Source organism: Elephas maximus, chromosome 14 (genome assembly GCF_024166365.1).
Source record: "Elephas maximus indicus isolate mEleMax1 chromosome 14, mEleMax1 primary haplotype, whole genome shotgun sequence".
In the NCBI taxonomy this organism is placed as follows: domain Eukaryota; kingdom Metazoa; phylum Chordata; class Mammalia; order Proboscidea; family Elephantidae; genus Elephas; species Elephas maximus.
In genome coordinates, this window is record NC_064832.1 from 51,968,922 (window position 1) to 51,985,248 (window position 16,327).

Genomic DNA, 16,327 nt, shown 5'->3' on the forward strand with positions numbered 1-16,327 from the left:
CACACACACACACACACACACACACACACACGAGTTTCCCTAGTCCTTTGAAAATAAACAGTAAAAGCGCAGAAGTGCAGAGCAAAGCAGCATGTCCTAGTCACAGTTCTGTAGCAATTACTGTAGATAATCCTGTGTGTTCTCTCCAGGAGATGTCACTAAAGAGACTGCAAGGACAAGTTTCACCTATATGTGGCAAAAATATAGCCCGAGGTGGTGGTAGCAGCAGGGAAAATGTAAATCTTCACTCATGGGTCAGATAGTTTCTCAGACACATAGAATTTTATCTGCATAATGTGAAATACAATAATAAACTGTCAATACAATGGGGTTATTTAAGGTTAATTTACAACACAGCATTAGCCATTGTTTGTTTTTAATTTCACGGATTTACTCATTTTCTGCATTACTTCATTACTAATCTGTACGTTAGTCAAATATATCTTGTATGCTCAGGCCTATTTCAATTCCAATTAATCCACTTCTAAGTAGCTGAAACAACAGAAAAAAAACAAAAACCCAAGGCCGTGGAGTCAATTCTGACTCATAGTGACCCTATAGGACAGAGTTAGAACTGTCCCATAGTTTCCAAGGAGTGCCTGGAGGATATGAACTGCCTACCCTTTGGTAGGCAGCCACAGCACTTACCCACTATGCCACCAGGGTTTCCAGAAACAACAGAAGGATATTGTATTTCTTAATTAAAGAAAACAAAAAAAATGATGGCAGTCATAGTCCAACGTTTTTAGTAACAACAGGAGCTTTATCTTCTCATCTGTTCTACTTTGATAGCTTCATGATCTTGGGCCATGTTTTAGTCATCCAGTGCTGCTATAGGAAACCCTGGTGGTGTAGTGGTTAAGTGCTAAGGCTGTTAACCAAAGGGTCGGCAGTTCGAATAGGCCAGGTGCTCCTGGGAACTCTGTGGGGCAGTTCTACTCTGTCCTATAGGGTCGCTATGAGTCGGAATTGGCTCGATGGCACTGGGTTTGGGTTAGTGCTGCTATAATAGAAATACCACAAGTGGATGGGTTTAACAAAGAGAAGTCTATTCTCTCATAGTCCAGTAGGCTACAAGTCCGAACTCAGGGCATCTGCTCCAGCGGAGGTCTTCCTTCTCTCTGCGGACTGTGAAGAAAGGGCCTTGTCACCAGTTTTCCCTTGGTCTGGGAGCATCTCAGTGCAGGAATCTCAGGTCCAAGGGGCAGGCTCTGCTCCTGGGACTGCTTTCTTTGTGGTATGATGTTCCCACATCTCTCTGCTTGATTCTCTCTTTTATATCTCAAAAGAGATTTGTTTAAGACAATATCTAATCTTGTAGACTTCAATATAACTGCTGCTAATCCATCTTATTACATCATAACGATGGGATTTACAACACATAGGAAAATCACATCAGATGATAAAATGGTAGACAATCATACAATCGCACAAGAGAATCCTGCCCTAGCGAACTTGACAGATATTTTGGGGGCCACAATTCGATCCAAGATAGCAAAGCTGCATTTAACAGTGGAATGCATGACTTTTTCTCCATGTGTATTCTTGCAATCCTATGATCAATCCTATGATCAAAAAGGAAAAGTTACTACATAATCCTCAAGTCAAATAGGAAAATACTAGGAAAGGGCAGAAGCAAGCCTGGATCAAGTCACATGCCTCCACCTTCAGCCAACATCACTGTTGGGGAGGTGCCACATGTCCACCTTTGTCCCAAGAATAGGGCATTTATAAAAGGGTGGTTGGTGTGTGAATGGGAGGAGCTGACCAGTCAAAAACAACATCGCGAATTTCTCATACCCTAATAGTGTTATAGATTGAATTGTGTTCCCCCAAAAGATATATTGAAGCACTAACTCCTAACATTTTTCTTTGCAAAGGTTTTCAGTTAAATCAACAAAACCATACCTGTGTAGGATGGGTCTTAATTCAACTTCCTTCTGAGTGATCTCTTATGAAGAAAAGGACAGTTGTTCTGAGTGATCTCTTACGAAGAAAAGGACAATTGTGGAGAGAGACTCTTACATAGAGGAAAGACAGCATGCATGTGAGAATCCATCTATAAGCCAAGGAACAGCAGAAAACACCAGGGCTACAACAACTGAAAGATACAAGGCAGGATCTTCACCTGAAGCCTGCAGAGAGAACATGGTCCTGCTGACACCCTGAATTCAAACTTCTAGCCTCCAGAACTACAAGAAAATAAATTTTCACGATTTAAAGCCACTCATTTTGTGGTATTTTGTTATGACAGCCTTAGGAGACTAAAACACAGTAACAGAAATAGTTGACAAGGGCATGTACTAAACAATGGAATATGAAATTTTCCTTAAAAAGTATGCTGTGTTAATTTCTCTATTCTTTATCGAAGATCAGCATTTCATATACAGCATTGTTAATTGCAAATAAAACAGCATCACTGCTGAATAATACAAATGCCATAGGCTAGCTTCATTAGATTAATGAGCCAATGACTCCAACCTTGATGTCTCTTCTAATTATGCATGATGCACCATTTCTTTCAAAAGAAGGCATCTAATTAATTAGATACAAATGTCATCTGTAGGTCATTGACAGCTAAGATGATCGCTGATGATTTGGTTTAGTCTGAGGCAACTTAATACTGCTCTGGGATTTCTCGAAAATGTCATTTTTGAATCAAAAACTTCTGCAGCTGAAGGATTATAGATAAGAAAAAAAGTCCAACTTCTCACTTTTTTTGTCGTACAGAATCACCATTAGCTAACCCTAGATTAATAAATGCAACCTTTCTTATTACTCACAGGGTGAAGATATCTTGTTAGTCATGTAAAGTAATTAGGTATTTAGAAGTCCATATTTTTTCATCGTCAACGTTTAAAATGTAATTCTTCAGAAAAGTTATCAAACACACTTGATTAAAATAAAATTAAAAAAAGTTTGGGCTGCCAAATTCTCATAATAACTTGAGTATTTAAAATTTTGGTAATGTTCATCTATAAACATATTAAGAATGAATGAATGTTACCTTTAGCAGCTGATGTAGTGAGAATATCTGTTAAATATGTGCTTTTTAAAAGTTAATGAATAACACTAGTCTGAAAACACTATGTTAATTTCAAGAGGTATCATGAAAATATATAAATTATGAATGGAACAAAAATATATCATTTTTCTCCCGATCTTCTTTATGTCATTTGAACAAATATCATGGCTTCAACTAATGAATATGATTATTAATATTATACACATAAATCTTTACATCTATAGTTCTTTCACAAAACATTGTCAAAATGCTTTACATTCTAACTTGAGGCATCTTGCAAGCTTTGACAATTAATACCTTCATTATAAAATCAGTCATTTCACAAATGAGGATGCACCAAAACGCACTTATTTTTGAAGGTGAAAACTTCTGATAAAAGATACAAGAATAACATCTTCTCATGTTATTTGTGGACTTAAATTTTAAAAATCAAAGATGTGGCTACATATATATAAGTATCTCCCTGGGTGGTAGAAATCATTACGCCCTCCACTACTGAACTTGACAATGTGTTTGATTTTTTGTTTGTGTATTTGTTTACACCTACTTACAATGATTAAACTTTAACAAAATACTCCTATAAGAAAATATTTTTGTACATGTTAGCTGAGTGGATTCTTCAGCACTTTATGAGCACTAAAATTATATAATATTTACCATTTCTGTGTATTTTTATTTGGTGTCTACCTAATTATATAAAAGAAATTCTGATGTTATGATCTTGAAACTAATATTAACAGAAGTTGCAATCTTGAGGGGTCACTAGACATAAATGTAAGTAATTAAAAAGCCGGAGAGAAGCTTCTTAAAAAAAAAAAAAATTTTTTTTTTTTAACTATGAAAATTACCAGCACCCGGAGTCGGGGAAGATGTGTTCAAGGAGTGAAGTGACATTTGTCTTGGGCCTTGACTAGAGATTTGATCAGTTGTGAGTGCATGTGAAGAATAATTTAAGTGGAGGGCAGGAATCTAAAGAGAGTCATAAAATGCAAATGAGAAGTGACATTTCTAGGAAATGACAGGCATTACAAAATTGTGTTGGTGTCTAAAATGCATAAATGGGAACACATAAGAGAAAACGTTTTAAAAATATGCTGAAGATAAACCATTAAACTCTATAAATCTCTGTTACAAAATTGGCTTTACTTTGGCGGAAGAGTTTTCACCAAGTAAATAACTCACTCAACAAACTTTTGAAGATTGATCTCACAGAACTGTGGTGGGTAAATAGGAGTAAAAGAAACACACACAGTAATTCTCAGTTCTTTTAATCTCTGCCCCCAGTGTAATGAATTATAACACTCATGTATTTCCATTGTATCACAAACACTGATTTTATTAAAAAAATTAAAATAAATACTATAAAAGAAAACAAAAGCAATAGGTCAATGGGTAAAGTTACATGCATATAAAAACTAAATTTTTAACTAATAATTTTAAAGCGTAATACTTTGGAATAAGGCAAAGGTACTCTTAACATACCAGTTCTATTTACACAACATTCACTTAATTTAGCATGTGTCAGGTATATTCATGTATATCATGTATACATATCTGTATACATGTGTTTTATCTTAGGATAATAATTTTAAATAGGGTATTATTCAAATAGTGAACATGAGCAGCAAAATTATGACGTGGTATACTATTTACATTTATGATCCACAAATTTTAAATTATGTATCTGAAGAATATAAACTTTTTTTAATTTTGTTTTTAAATTCATCTAGTGAATCAATTTTTCAACATCAGCAATTAGATTTTATTTACTTTAAATTTTATATCAGGAACAACTGTCTAATGTAGATTATATTTGTTCATTTATTCCTGCATTGGTGGTAATTTGACAAACATATCTAGAACAAAAGAGTCAGAAGCACTGCTCTCTCAGGGATCACAACCAGGCCAACAAACTTTGAATAAGAAAAATGGGAGAAAACAAACTATTTAAAACCATGAAAGAGAAAACCTGGGATACACTGGAAATATGTAACAGAATGTTTTCATCTCCTACAAGAGGTCAGGGAAAATCTCTGTGTAGAAGTTGCATTAAAAGTGACCTAAAGGAACAAATATCGTATGAGATCCCTCCTATAAAAATTCATGAAAAGGTGTACACACAAAAAGAAACAATCCTTGATGGTCAGAAGGGAGGGGAGAGGTGGGGATGGAAAAATACTACATAGACAATAGGTAAGTGGTAACTTTGGTGAAGGGTAAAACAGTTCACAATATTGGGGAAGCCAGCACAACTTGTACAAGGCAAGGTCATGGAAACTCCATAGACACATCCAAACTCCCTGAGGGATTGAATTACTGGGCTGAGGGCTGTGGGGCCAAGGTCTCAGGGAAAATCTAGCTCAATTGGCATAACGTAGCTTATAAAGGAAATGTTCTATATTCTATTTTTGTGAGTAGCATCTGGGGTCTTAAAAGCCTGTGAGCAGCCGTCTAAGATACTCCACACGTCTCACCCCTTCAGAAGCAAAGGAGAATGAAGAGAACTGAAGTGACAAGGGAGCAATTAGTCCAAAAAGAACTAATGGACCACAACTACCATGGCCTTCGCCAGACTGAGTCCAGTACAACTAGATGGTGCCCAGCTACCACTGACTGCCCTGACAGGGATCACAATAGAGGGTCCTCTAGAGAGGTGGAGAAAAATGTAGCACAAAATTCTAACTCACAAAAAAAGATCAGACTTACTCACCTGACAGAGACTGGAGAAACCCTAAGAGTCTGACCCCAGGACATACTTTTAGCTCAGTAATGAAGTCACTCTTGACGTTCTCCCCTCATCTGAAGATTAGACAGGCCCATAAAACAAAATGAGACTAAAGGGGCACACCAGCCCAGGGGCAAGGACTAGAAGGCAGGAGGACACAGGAAGGCAGGGAATCCAAGGTCGAGAAGGGGAAGTGTTCACACACAGTGGGGTTGTTAACCAGTGTCAGAAAACAATATGTGTACTAACTGTTCAATGAGAAGTTAATCTGTTCTGTAAACCTTCATCTAAAGTACAACAAAAATAAACAAATAAAGTGACCTAAAGAAGTGGTTCTCAAATTGTCATCCCCTGGGCAGTAGCATCCTCACCTGGGAACTTTTAAGAAATACAAATTCTTGAGCCACATCCTAGACCTACTAAGTCAGGAACTCTGGGTGGTGGAGTTCAGCAATCTTTGTTTTGACATGCTATCCAAGCAATTTAGATGCACGGTAAAATCTGAGAACATTGGCTTAGACTCCTAAAGAAAGAGGAGGAATTTAGCAGGCAAGAAGCAGGAGTGGAATGTTCTAACAATTACACTGCCGGTGTAGAGGACATGTTACCATTGTGGGAGAGCTGTTCTGTTCAGTGCTAACAAAAAGAAGACAAGGACAGACACAGCAAAGGTAAAATGAGGTGAATTCAGTCTGATATGTAGCCAAGGGCTCAGTTGTGGAGGAATTTATAAAAATTTTGTCCTTTTTAAAAATAATTTCATTTATTTTGTTGTTGTTGCAACTAGACAAAGCAAAACATACACCAATTCAACAGTTTCTACATGTACCATTTAGTGACATTGATTACATTCTTCAAGTTATGCAACCATTCTCATCTGCCTTTTCTGAGTTGTTCCTCCCTTATTAACATAAACTCACTGCCCGTTAAGACTCCCATCTAACCTTTCTAGTTGCTTTTGTCAGTTTGATCCCATATAGACAGTTCTTCAAAAAGCATAATGCTCAAGGGAGATGTTTTTTACTAGTTAAGCTAAACTACTGTTTGGTTTTAAGAAGACATCAGGGCATATTTTTGGTTCAAAGTTTAAAGATTATTTTAGGGCAATAGTTGCAGGGGATCATCCAACCTTCATGGCTCCAGGAAGTCTGGAGTCCATGAGATTTTTAAATTCTGTTCTGTATTTTCCCCATTTTGATCAGGATTCCTCTATGGAATCTTTGATTAAAATGTTCATTATCCAGAACTTTAGTTATCATGGCAAAGGAGGCAGTTCTTCATGGGGGCAATTAGCCACACACTCCATTTTGTCCTCCTATTCCTGATTCTCCTTCTTCCTTTGTTGTTCCAGGTAACTAGAGACCAATTATTGTGCCTTGGGTGACCACTTGCCAGCTTTTAAGATTCCAGGTACTACCCATTGAACTAGGAGGTAGAACAGATGCACTAAACATGTTATTAGGTGAATTAACCAGGATGTCCCATGAAAACACAACCCTCAACCTCCAAACCAAGAAAAAAACCCAATGACTTTTTTGGTTTTACATAAGTAGCCTCATCAGGTACTCTTTTTTTTTTTTTTTTTCCATTAAAAATGTATCACACAAATTTTGCCTCAACTTTTTTTACAGGTGTACAACTGATTGACAGCAATTACAATAATTGATGTGCAAACCTAGCCTAATCAACACGATATTTCCATCACCAATATGCATTCAGAGTATGTCATTTTATATAAAATCATAAATCTTTATTCCTCACAATAATGATATAAATATGAAGTTTAGTAAGTAGTTTATCTATCATTCTCATTATGTCACCAATAAATACTTCCTTTTTCTTCTGCTAAGCTCTTGTTTGTTCTTTTCTCTCTTTTAATTACTACTGATAAGTAAACAACTAAATCTAGTAGATTGGAACTAAAAAATCACTCTATTTTCCATGGTATTTTATCCCTGATTTTAAATAGACAAATGTCTATATAAATAAACAAGAAAATAAAACAATTAATTCTATAAAAAAATACTTACAATAATCTATAACTATCAGGCATTTCGCAGTTCACAAGATACTTTGGCATATACTATGTAATTGAAAAATTCAGTATCTTTAAACAATCTACTTGACAGTTATGACTTAAAAAGTTTCAAGCAAGTGACATCTATTACAAATCACATGGAGGGTAGAAACACTCTCTATAGTTTGCAGGTGTTGGGATCACCAAGAAAGATGCAACTCACATCCAAGCAGTAGATAGATTGTTGCTTCACTCACATAGAGAAGATACAAAGCAAGCTTAGCTTCCATAGCAGGCATTGGTCTGTGATGGCCAGCAGGACTCTCTCTGCAAAGCACAAAGGCAGAAGGTTTGCACATATTCCTCCAGTACTTCAAGAGAAGAACTCTGTTCTCTCCCAGGCTGGAAAGAAGTGGGAGTGGTCAGGTGCTTTACAACACACATGCTTACTAGGAAGTTTCTGGGAGTGCTAATATGTGTTCAGGACAAGTAGGGCAGAATGTGCTGATAGACCATCATTTGCTATGTGTCAAGATGTCCAAGAAAAGGAGTTCAACCCACACTCTCATCTCTTTCAATAAGCCAGGCTTAAACATATGGTCCTAAGCACAAGGTTCATTTGTGGGTCTTAAGGGAAGGGGGAAGGCTATGCTCAGACTGTCCCATTCCACAGAAAGTTTACACAAGATTCCCTAACACTAAATGACATCACCATCAGAGCATAATCACTGCACAGTTAGGTCTCTTTGGTCTGTTTTCTTTATGGATGCACCTCACGTACCTAGAAGAATTCATGAGTCATAGTAGGTACTCAAGGAATATTTGTTGGTCAAATGATTATTTTAAAAAGTAATCAAATAACTATAAACACATAATTTATGTTGTCAGGTTCCATCGAATTGGTTCTGACTCATATGAACCCTATGTACAACAGAACAAAACCTTGCCTGGCCTTGCACCATCCTCACAATCATTGTCATGTTTGAGCCCATTGTTGCAGTCACTGTGTCAATCCATCTCATTGAGGGTCTCCCCTTTTCTCAATATCTCTCTACTTTACCACGCATGATGTCCTTCTCCAGGGACTGGTTTCTCCTGATAACCTGTCCAAAAAACGTGAGATGAAGTCTCACCGTCCTGACTTTTAAGGAGCATTCTGACTGTACCTCTTCCAAGGCAGGTTTGCTCTTTTTTTTGTCAGTCCATGGTTGTCTTGTTATCTAGTACTGTTATAACAGAAATACCACAAGTGAATGGCTTTTAAAAAAAAACAAAACAAAAAACCAAACCCACTGCAGTCGAGTGAGACGTTTATTCTCTCATAGGCCAGTAGGCTACGAGTACAAATTCAGGGCACCGACCCCAGGGAAAGACTTTCTCTCTCTGTCGGCTCTGGAGAAAAGTCCTTGTGAGGTATCAGTCTTCCCTTTGTCTGGGAGCATCTAAGTGCAGGAACCTCAGGTCCAAAAGACATGCTCTACTCTTGGCACTGCTTTCTTGATGGTATGAGGTTCCTAGCTCTCTGCTTGCTTCCCTTTCCTTTTATCTCTTAAGAGATAAAAGGTGGTGTAGGACACACCCCAGGGAAACTCCCTCTATATTGGATCAGAAATGTGACCTGGTAAGGATGTTGCAATCCCACTCTAATCTTCTTTAACACAAAACTACAATCACAAAGTGAAGTACAACCACAGAATACTGGGAATCATGGCCTAACCAAGTTAATACACATGTTTTTTGGGGAACATAATTCAATTCGTGACAACGGTATATTCGATATTTTTCACCAACACCATAATCCAAAGGCATCAGTCCTTCTGTGGTCTTCATTTTATTCATTGCCCAGCTTTCAAATGTATATGAGGCAACTGAAAACACCATGGCTTGTGTCAGGCATGCCTTAGTCCACAAAGTGACATCTTTACAACACTTCTAAGAGGTCTTTTGTAGATTTGCCCCATGCAATATGTCTTTTGATTTCTTGACTGCTGCTTCCGTGGGTGTCGATAGTGGAGCCAAGTAAAATGATATCCTTAACAATTTCAATCTTTTCTCTGTATCATGATGTTGTTTATTGTTTGAGTTGTGAAGATTTTTGTTTTATTTAAGTTGAGGTGTAATTCATAAAGAAGGCTATAGCCTTTGATCTTCATCAGCAAGTGCTTCAAATTCTCTTAGCCTTCAGCAAGCAAGGCTGTGTCATCTGCATATTGCAGGTTGTTAATAAATCTTCCTCCAGTCGTGATGCCAAATTCTTCTTCATATAGCCCAGGTTCTCAGGTTATTTGGTTAACGTACAGATTGAATTAGTATGGTAAAATGATACAACACTGATGCACAACTTTCCTGATTTTAAACTATGCAGTATCTTGTTCTGTTCCAAAGACTGCCCCCTTGGTCTATGTACAGGTTTCTTGTGAGCACAGTTAAGTGCTTTGGAATTCCCATTCCTCACAATGTTCTTCATAATTTGCTATGAGTTTGTTATTGCATAATCAATAAAACACAGGTAAACATCTTTCTGGTATTCTCTGCTTTCTGCTAAGATCCATCTGACATTAGCAATGATATCCTTCATTCCATATCCTCTGCTGAACCCAGCTTGAATTTATGGCTGTTCCCTGTTGATGTACTGCTACAACCATTTTTTATTATCTTCAGTAAAGTTTTACTTGCGTGTGATATTAATGATATTATTTGAGAATTTCCACATTCTCTGGATCACCTTTCTTTGGAATGGGCACAAAGATATATCTCTTACAGTTGGTTGGCCAGGTAGCTATTTTCCAAATTTCTTGGCTTAGAGAAGTGAGCACCTGCAGTGCTGCACCTGTTGTTTAAAACATCTCACTTGGTATTCTGTTAATCCCTGGTGCCTTTTTTTTTTTGACAGGCTGTCAGTGTAGCTTGGAATTCTTCCTTCAATACCATCAATTCTTAATCATATGCTACTTCCTGAACAGTTGATCAGACACGCAATGAAGATGCATTGATAACTACTGGAGATTGGAATGCAAAAGTTGGAAACAAAGGAGAAGGATGGGTAGTTGGAAAATATGGCCTTGATGACAGAAATAACACCAAAAATCACATGATAGAATTTTTCAAGACCATGGACTTATTCATTATAAATACCTTTTCACAACAACATAAATGGTGACTATTCTCATGGACCTCTTCAGAAGGAATACACAAGAATCAAATCGACTATACCTGTGGAAAGAGATGATGGAGAAGCTTGATATAATTAGTCAGAACAAGGCCAGTGGCTGACTTCAAAACATACAATCAATTGTTCCTATGCAAATTCAAGATGTAAATGCAAGCTAGAGCTGAGGAAAATTAAAACATGTCAACAAGAGCCAAAGTACAATCCTAAGTATTTCCCACCTGAATTTAGAAACCATCTCAAGAACAGATTTGGCTCATTGAACACTAATGACCAGATGAGTTGTGAAATGATATCAAGGACATCATACAAAAAGAAAGTAAAAGGTCATTAAAAAGTCAGGAAAGAAAGAAAAGGCCAAAATGGCTGTCAGAGGAGACTCTGAAAATGGCCCTTGAAGATAGAGAAGCTAAAACGAACAAAAGATTTTAAAGGGCAGCTTGAAATGACAAAACGAGGTATTGTCTTAATTATCCAGTGCTGCTATAACAGAAATACCACAAGTGGATAGCTTTAACAAAGAGAATTTTATTTCTTCACAGTAAAGTAGGCTAAAAATCCAAATTCAGTGCATCAGCTCCAGTGGAAGGCTTTTTCTCTCTGTTGGACTTCTCATCAATGTTACCCCAGACTAGGAGATTCTCCGCGCAGGGACCAGGGTCCAAAGGACGCTCTCTGCTCCCAGTACTGCTTTCTTGGTGGTATGAGGTCCCCCACTCTCTGCTTGCTTCCCTTTCCTTTTATCTCTTGTAAGATAAAAGGTGGTGCAGGCCACACACCAGGGAAATTCCCTTTATACTGGATCAGGAATGTGACATTAGTAAAGGTGTTACAACCCTAATCCTCTTTAACATAAAATTACAATCACATAATGGAGGACAACCACACAATACTGGGAATTAGGGCCCAGCTAAATTGATACACACGTTTTTTGGGGGATGTAATTCAATCCATGACAGATATTATAATGAAATATGCAAATTCCTGGAGTGAGAAAAGCGAGAAGGAAGAACACGCTCAGCATTTCTCAAGCTGACAAAGCCGAAGAAAAAATTCAGTCCTCAAGTTGCAATACTGAAGGATTCTATGGGCAAAAGCTGAATGATGCAAGAAGCATCAAAAGAAGATGGAAAGAATACACAAGGTTGCTGGACCAAAAAAGAACTGGTCGACATTCAACCATTTCGGGAGGTAAGTAATTTGCATCACTATAAATCAATATTTACATATTTTGTGTAACAAAATATTTCTTTGGTAATATAATTTTAAAATTCTTCCATTACAGGTAATCATTTTATCCATCCTAGTCTCCTCCATTTATGTAGCATGGTAAAATACATAAATCAATGTGTAGAATTATTTATCGTGTGGACGTTCTGCATTTAAAAAGACGTATACAATGTATGTCTTTTTTTTTTAATTTCTTATTACTGATTCTCATATAACTTTTAGCAGGCAGAGGTGAAATAGCAATCAAATATTTCCTTAGTAGATAGTATACATATACAATCACACTAGTTTGTTTTGGGCACTCACGTGGAGTTAGAGAATCATGTCTCATGCATAAAAATCAAGCAGTGAGTAGTCATCGTGACAACATATACAGGCAGCTAGTTGTTCATCCTTTCAGTCATGGAAAAATACACAGAATAAAAAGGGAAGAGAGAAGACACACGCATTTTCTTTATATGTTTTTATATAGCCCCTAAAAAGCCCATTAAAGCTGGAAGTTAAAAAGAAAAAAAAGCAAAACACATTTTTCCCAATACGTTTCCCTCATATTAAAATGTATGACTGCCTTGACAACCTGATGCATATTTATACCGCATTTCCACTGGCTTATGCAAGTTCTCACAAAGCAAGTAAACGATAAAGCATTGTAATACATTGGATGAAGCCAGTGAACAGGAGTAATTTTCTAAGTTTGTACTATCTTAGGTAGCATCTCCACAGCGTATTTTTGTTTTTTGTTCTAAAATAAAATGTATAAACTTCAATGGAAAGAATGATATAAAACCAATGTATAAAAACAGATATAGAGAAAAATTGGAAAAAAAAAAACAAATTTATATCTGACAAAATCTTTCACAAATGCTAAACAGGTAAGAAATAATTTTCGGAGAGACTTATTTCCACACATGCCCAAATAAATGTACCAAGCAAAGACGTAAACCTACACACATAAAATGCGTGCACACACACACACACACACACACACTACCTCCCCAACACCATCATCTGCTTTTCTCAATACCTGCAGATGAGAAAACCCAAATACTTTTTGTCATAAAATAAGTTTGTTTGTTTTTAATATTCATATACATGTGCAGCATATAATGTATTTTTGTTGTTTTAACTTTCCTATTTGCCACCATAATGGAAAATCTATAAGGACAAGGAGCTAGCTTCCATAATAAGTAAATATGGGTTAAATAACGAGCACATTTCTTTATGAGGTTCTGATTTGCTCTTTAACAATATAATTCCTTAAGCATAGTGATATGATGCCTGGTTTTAAAGTTCTTTTACCTCGGATTAGTTTTGAGTTCTATTGCATTGGTAACTTGGTCATGGCAAATAATGACTCAAAATTTCCAATGGGGTATTCTGAGGAGCAAATGAGATACAAAACATGATGCCCTTTGATCAGAATTAATATTCAATAAATGCAAGGCATTTTTTTGTATTAAAGATAGAAATAAGAATAAGTAAAGATGTTGATGATTTTGTTAGGTTCCATTGAGTCAATTCCAACTCATAGTGACCCTGTGTACAACAGAACGAAATATTGCCCAGCCCTTTACCATCCTCACAATTCTTGCCATGTTAGAGCCCATTGTTTCAACAACTGTGTCGATTCATCTTGTTGAGGGTCTTCCTTTTTTTTGCTGATACTCTATTTACCAAGTATGATGTCCTTCTCCAGGGACTAAGCCCTCCTGATAACATGTTCAAGTACAAGAGACGGAATCTCACCATCCTCGCTTCTAAGGAGCATTCTAGTTCTACATCACCCAAGACAGATTTGTCGGTTTTTCTGGCAGTCCACCGTATGTTCAATATTTTCACCAACACCATAATTCAAATGCATCAATTCTTCCACAGTCTTTCTTATTCACTGTCCAGCTTTCTCATGCATATGAAGTGACTGAAAATATCATAGCCTGGGTCAAGGGCACCTTAGTCCTCAAAGTGACATTTTTTCTTTTGAACGCTTTAAAAAGGTCTTTACAGCAGATTTGCACAATGCAATACATGTTTTGATTTCTTGATTGCTGCTTCCACAGGCATTGATAGTGTATCAAGTAAAATGAAATCCTTGAGAATTTCAATCATTTCTCCGTTAATCGTGATATTGCACATTGGTTATGTTGTTTAGGTATGCACTTATTGTACCTCCAAACTTTTACTTTCTCATTAATATTCTTTTGTGTCTATTCATTGATGCCCTGATTAGCGATGTGACCCTTGGTAATTTACTTCATGCCTCTGCAATTCTGTGGTTACCTCTACAGGATATTGTCATGTCCCTTGTTTCTAAAAGAAAAAATTGTGTATAAGGCGCTGGTAATTCTGAAAATACATATTTCTGACTATATAAAGTAGAAGTGCTTATTGGACGTATAAACAGGCTTCTGTTGATCTTTGTGACATATTCTAAGAATGGAATCATTTTGTGACGTTTATTCACTGAGTTCAAGTGAGATCAACAAATCCATTGTAAATACTTCTCTTCTTATTTTATAATCATTGAAATGAATGCACTAACCAATTTTAAGGTTTAGAAGAATCAGAAACGATGCTGCATTTCTTTAGAAATCTGCAGAATCTGTTAGATAAACCAATCAATATCTAATTACTAGTCTGCAGCCTTCTCTATTTTAATGCTTGTGCTTTCACAGAGATAAACCACCTGCTGTGTGACCTGATGTATTTGTTCTGACAGCACTTTTAAAGGGACTGCTCAAAACCTGGCAATAACTACATCATTCCAAGAGAAATAATTTTCCAAGAGACTTGTTTTCCATACATGTCCAAATAAATGTACCAAGCCAAAGAAACTCATGAACAAGTAAATATACAAAGCCAAACATCTCCTTTTCCATATAAAATCAGCGAAGTACAATTTTTAACAAAACATTCATTTCTTACCATAATTGATGGAGAAAAGTTCAAGGATGTTAGTTATAATGTGCATTTCTATTTGTGACTATGTAGGTTCGTTCATGGGCTGAAAACCAATTCTAACAATTATATTTGAAAATCTCAGTGTGGCTGGTCCACTGAGTACCAAAGGCTTTCAGAGGTTATTCCTCTGAGTCTATCAAAATATAATTTTTTAATAACCTCATTTTAAACAATTTATTCTATGTAATGCGTGCATTGTCATGTATTGCAAGCAATGTCACCTGTTAAGCTGAGTAGAAATCATGTATTCATTATCTACTGTCATTATATTCTATTCGATAAGATAAATACATACCCAGAGTGTTCAATGAGGAGATAGAATTTTCACTTTCCTTGAAATTCCAGAAAAAAAAAAAAAAAGAAGAACTCTTAGGGGAAAAATGAATATTAAAAATGGTTTCTCTTCTTAGAGCAGTTTGAATTTTTTTTGTGTGTGAGTTAATGCAATTCAGAAGCAATGCATGCAGAAATCTGAAATCAGAATACATCTAGGCATTATATCAGAACGTTGAGAGTGCTCTATCTAGTTTAATAAGTCACCCTGAAATATCAGAAGCATTTTGAGTGGTAGATGCTACAACAATATTTAGTATCACAGTTCTGTATTATTTTCTTGGTAGTTAGTACAATATTTCTTATGGATTAATTTTAAAAGGAACTGTTATCAACATGTTATAGCTTTGTCTTTTGCTTATGGGAGAAGCCCTTTACTTCTGGGAGAATTTTATTCACCTTAGCAGTGATTACAATTTTCACAATGTGACTTTTATCATTAACTGCTTCATATATGAAATTTAACTCTTTCATGACTGTTGGGATGTACAGTGCTCACCCCCTTTTTCAGCCTCTCAAGTTCATTGAGAACCTGCTTTCCTACTGACAATGCATGGTGCCACAAGGCAAGGGCCTTTATGACTGCTTGAAACTGAAAAACAGGCATGTGCGACAAATTACTGTTTCTACGTGACTTTGTAGGAGGTGTGTGCGTTTTTTACAGGAGATAGCCCAAAATCACTGCCATCGAGTCGATTTTGACTCGTAGCAACCCTGTAGGACAGAGTAGAACTGCCCCATAGAGCTTCCAAGGAGCACTTGGTGATAGAGAAATTTTAAAAAATTTTCTTTGGGACGTGGTATGTCCCTCTGGACCCTAAGGGGTGCCTGGAGTAGAATTTGTGGGGCAAGGTATGTCCACTTGGGACT